This window comes from Ambystoma mexicanum, chromosome 2q (genome assembly GCF_040938575.1).
Source record: "Ambystoma mexicanum isolate Mex_15411 chromosome 2q, UKY_AmexF1_1, whole genome shotgun sequence".
Taxonomy (NCBI): domain Eukaryota; kingdom Metazoa; phylum Chordata; class Amphibia; order Caudata; family Ambystomatidae; genus Ambystoma; species Ambystoma mexicanum.
The window spans coordinates 1,226,678,998-1,226,683,944 of record NC_090924.1 but is presented as its reverse complement, the minus strand read 5'-3'; the positions used below and the strand labels follow the sequence as shown (position 1 = coordinate 1,226,683,944).

The 4,947-nt window shown below is 43.0% G+C and overlaps 1 non-coding gene across 1 annotated transcript; it reads right to left on the bottom strand.

Moving 5' to 3' along the window:
• Positions 1–281: 281 nt before the first annotated feature.
• Positions 282–432, bottom strand: LOC138570454 (U12 minor spliceosomal RNA). The gene has a single exon (XR_011303507.1). It is a non-coding gene; the product is annotated as a U12 minor spliceosomal RNA (small nuclear RNA).
• Between the last annotated feature and the right edge of the window lie 4,515 nt (positions 433–4,947).

Sequence of the window (4,947 nt, the reverse complement as noted above, 5' to 3'; positions counted from 1 at the left end):
CCGACATGAGATGCATTTTGGCAAGTGCACTGTAAACATGGAAGATGATTTTAGATGCACTTCTCTTCGCTTTCCCTAGGTGGCAGTACAGCTTACATGAAATCACGGGGCTCCGGATTTTACGGTGGAAGGTCGCGATTGCTAACAGCAAACACTGCCCTTGAACTTCAATGCTTCCAATCTAAAAATACACACGTGTAGCATCTGATCGAGATATGTAGGTTGAACGCAAACTTCAGCAATTGCTTCTCTTCGATTTTTCTTTTCACAAGCTTTGGGGTCGGGCAGATCGCTTCGACCAAGGCATCCCGCTAAGTAGGCGGGTCACCCACGGGGCGACCTGTACCCGTTCAAAAATTCCGCTCACATTATGAGTGAGGATCTTGGCGTCACCCAAGATCGTTATTTTCCTTACTCATTAGTTTAAGGCATACAGCGCAGCACAAGAGGCAAGTCACTGTGATTTAAAAAATCCCTGCTAAGTGAGAGTGGGTAAAATTTTCTATACTATGGCTTTGCATTTTAAAATACTTAGCAATTTGTTCCTTGACTTCAAACTCGTTGCAGTTTTATTTACAATCGCAAGTCCACACATAAAAGATTAACATCCCTTTATGTACATTTAAATAAACACTTGGCCTCGTTGCATTCTGGGAAATAGTCAACGAACGGAAATGCTCTAAGCACGCACAAGTCCAGCAGTGGTTGTTCAAATTTCACAGCCTACAGGGCAACCTACGGTCTATGGTCCATTTGGTGACTTTTTGACGCTTCGAAAAGTGTTGCAGTGGACGGATCTGAATATTGACTGACGTGCCTGTTAGAATCAATACTTCTCGACTGCAATCATTATCATATTTGGGCTATAAAGAAATTATGTCTACTGGGGTAAGGATAGGCGCGTATATTTTTGTAAAATTATATTTTTTAGAAAGTGCCGTAAATCGTGTTGAACGACGTACGACTTGAAAGTAGTAGTGAAGCTAACCAGTTTAGTGAAATGTAAAAACTCATAATATATGCTTTATAAAACATACTGGAAAAACAAGAAACAGGAGGCGTAATCCTGCAGTCTGCTTACCGAGTCTTTGCAGAGTACAGGCATTTCAACATGGCGGCTTTGAGTTGGTGTTGATTCTGGTGGGTGTAACAGTTCTGACTGACAGGAAGGGGGAGTATCTCACTCCACTATAGCCAACAGGTTAAGCAATTTCTGCACATTCCTTGGGCAATCAATCATAGCTCTCAACTCACAGGCTTTTGGCGGGTGTCACGCCTTCTAAAGGGCTGGCTCACCCGCCAAGCCTCCCCGCTACAAACAAAATCGGGTGATTTCACCCGCCTTTGCAACACTACATGAAAGAGACACACTCTCTGTCCTAGGCACACAAGGTATAGGCAAGTGTCAGAGCTTCTGTGTGATGCCACATACATCCCGTTCCTGATGGAGCTTGGTGCCTGAGCTCATCATTGTGGGATAATTTACTGTTTGTTCAGAGCCCCAAGCCGCTGCTCTTTCTATTACTTCTGAACTTTCCAGTGTGACTGTATATGCTGTATAATACACAGCTCCAAATGTTTTCAATCATTCTCTGAGGCAGGTAAATTGTGTAAACCTTGAGTTCATTATTTAATCTTTGAATTGATGTGTCAATGGACGGGGTCAGAGCCTTTCAACCTTTCAGATGAAAGGGGCCACAAGCCTTAGGAGGGCCCCCCCAACAACTACTCCATGTTGTCAGTCAGCAGTTTTATAACATGGCAATTTATTTCTCTCTATATTCCTTTTTTCTGGAGCTTTAAATGTGTGCTTTGCTGTGCTCACCTTACAAGTTGCATTTGCTGGAACCATTGTGGCCGTCACTTCCCTTGAGGTACACAGAAGTGTTATTAACTTGTTAGCTTTTAACACCGGTCCCTCCACAGCAGGCAGTTACTGACAAAGAAGGATGTATGGTTTTTCAGTGGGAATTTTTGTGTTTCAGCTCTCTGCTGCCTGGCCGTCGCATGATAATTTGCATCTTTTAACCCCCAGCTGTATTTCTTTGTCTCCCTTGTAAGGTATTCACCCCAGGGGTGCCTCACACTGTTTTACACTCCAAGCACGGGGGAACCCAACCATCTTGCTGAAGTGGGTCCCCACACAAACTACAGCTGGACCTGGTCAAGGGCAGAGAGTCTCTGTAGCAAACCAAACGTTGCTTGTGTGTTTGTTTTTTGTGAGAAATTGAAATTCTGCACAGTTTAGCCTGGTGTTAAATTCCTTTCATATTTGAATAGTTAATAAGTTGAGATCACATGTGCCATTGGTTGTATTTGAAAGCTTCTGAGGCACTGGAGGCGAGGAGTGAAAAGTGATACAGAGTTTGCCAGAATACCCAAGGTTGGAGGATAAAGTCAACATATTTTAGACCATGATATCAGAGAAATCTGAATAAGCTTTGAAGAGGCTGTAAGGTCAATTGGCCTTCGAGTGGCATACAGACCTGTCTCCCGCAAAGCCCGGCACTCAATTCACTTCTGCTTCTTATGTGTACTTAGTACATATAATGATAAAATGTCATTACCTATATGTCCATTTTGTCTGTCACAGTACTTATTGAAGGTGTTCTGCCTAATTTCCAACAGAACACTTTCCCAATGTTTTCCCACCTCCCCCTACAGCCTGGGGTTTAAAGCACCTGGCATGTCCCATCATCCAGGTCTCCTTCCCTATTTTTCCTGGAACTTGGTATTCTCTGGCAGTCCATGGGTTTGGTTTGTGTACAGGTGACGGATCCTTGGCTTACCTGAAGTATTTTTGTGGGGCTGCCTGGATTCATGCCTATCCTTAGTGCCCGCCTCTTTGGCGTGTTCCTGGTTGATTTCCATTAAGGCGGCCCTCCACACACCCCTTTTTTTAGCTTGAGGGGTTGCTTATGATTCTCCATCGGATGGCCACTGCTCCCGCTGTACAACAGAAGGCCATTCATTTTCGGTCCAAGTATGTGCCAGTCCGATCTTAGTTCTTTGGTACACTCCAATAAATTGATGAGGAACGTGGATGTAATGCTCTGATTACTTACTATTGATCTTCATTACCCCTATTGCTACTCTGCTTTGTCACAGTACCGACAACAGTCTCTACCTCCATAGTGGTGCGATTGTTCCTTTTCCTTTGATATAGACAGGCAGATTATTGGACGTGTCAGGTGCTTTATATTCCGGGCTGTGAGGGGCTACGGCTATGAAAAGAAATGGGGGTAACAGTCCTTTTAATAAGTACTGTGCACTTTTAATAATCTTAAGGATTTTAAAGGGCCGTCACACTCCAGACCAGGATTCTTTATTCTGGCCAGGGATGCAGCGCACAATCAAAACGCTTTTAAATTTAGGAATTTGGATTCAGCTTTTAGAAGGCAGCCAATCCGTCTCACAACCCCCTAACGTGCACCCCGTGCCGCAATGGACCATGAACCAGGCCGGTGTGTAATGAGAGAATATTTATTTATTTAGAATTATGAATAAAATCAAACACATTCAATATAGGGCAGCAATAACCAGTGAGGTGACAGTTACACGATTGAATGATAGAATACACTTAGTTTAACCTTCTAATATAGGATATACAATGCACAATTGAAAGAAAGCAAAATTACTTTTGGAGTAGTTCTTTTAATTGGCAACACAGTTATGCATACCCCCTGCAACACTCCCTCAAACCCCTGTTAACCAAATTCTGTGAGGGTGGAGAGGAGTGGCAAAAAGTCAGGTATACTAGGCAAAAATCGGAATGAAAATCCGACCTACCACCCCTGATGGGGAGGCAAAAATCAGATTGAGCTACTTTGAAAAATGAGCAAAATGGCATTCGGAATTGCTAAATGTTTATTTTACAGGAGTGGCTGAATGAATAAGGCAAGAATGGATGTGGCTGTCCTAATGAAACAAAAAAGAATTTGCAAGCTACAAAGCAATGTGCTAAACAATGGGCATACAGTGTAGAAAATTGACTATGGAAGGAAACACAGTGCAGCAAGAATCACACGTGGCAAAATTGCAATTGTTACGTTTTACAGGTTTAAAATATCAAACCGGCTTGGAAAATGAGCTAAACAGCCAAAATTGGAATTCGGTTTTAATGCTAAGGTACAAAGGCACATAGCAGGTTTTGTATGAAAGTGAAAGGGTGATTCTAGATGGATGGCAGTATGGGATTATTAAAGGGAAAGGGAAAATTAGCTTTTTAAAACGGAAACACTTTCACAGGCAACTCGGTTTTGGTTAGAAAAAGGATTTATTCTACTGCAACTATATTTTGAATGGCTAGATTGTTAAAGAAAGACACGGTACTTGAGGAGGTTACTTGCAAGGTCAACCTATCCACGCCGCTTCAGCTCTATATGGGAATTAATTAAATTATTCAAAATAGTACTAAGGACTTATATAAAGGACTGAAGTGATTTGGAAAGAATGGCGCTAACACATGGAGATTACTACGGATTTTCCTAAGGACAGTATACACAGAGGATTCTGACAATTTACCAATTTACTAGGGTATTTCTAGGATTTGTTTGGGATTGGACATAATACCAGGTAACAAAGGAAGGGATGAAGCTTTTTGGTTACCGGGGAAGGGAAAGACTTACAACAAGCACTTGAACGGAATAGTTTGGACAGCCAGCCGGGCCTCGGGACACGGGACAAAGATCTGGTCATTTAGGCAACAGAGGGGCTCTCCTCTAGGGACAAAGCGGGCCAACTGGAGTCTGGTCTCGGTAGACAGCGGGCGCATCAGCTAGGCAAAACAGGTAGTTGGGCAAAGCAGGATAATCCCAAAAGGGTTGAGCAGCCTTTTCCCCCTTTTCCCTGAATTATTGGGATTTTTGTAGGGTTTAATTCCAGATTAGAGGTTCAGCCAGGGTAAGAGGTTATGCCTGGATCTGCTCTCAGCTACCCCTTGCCTGG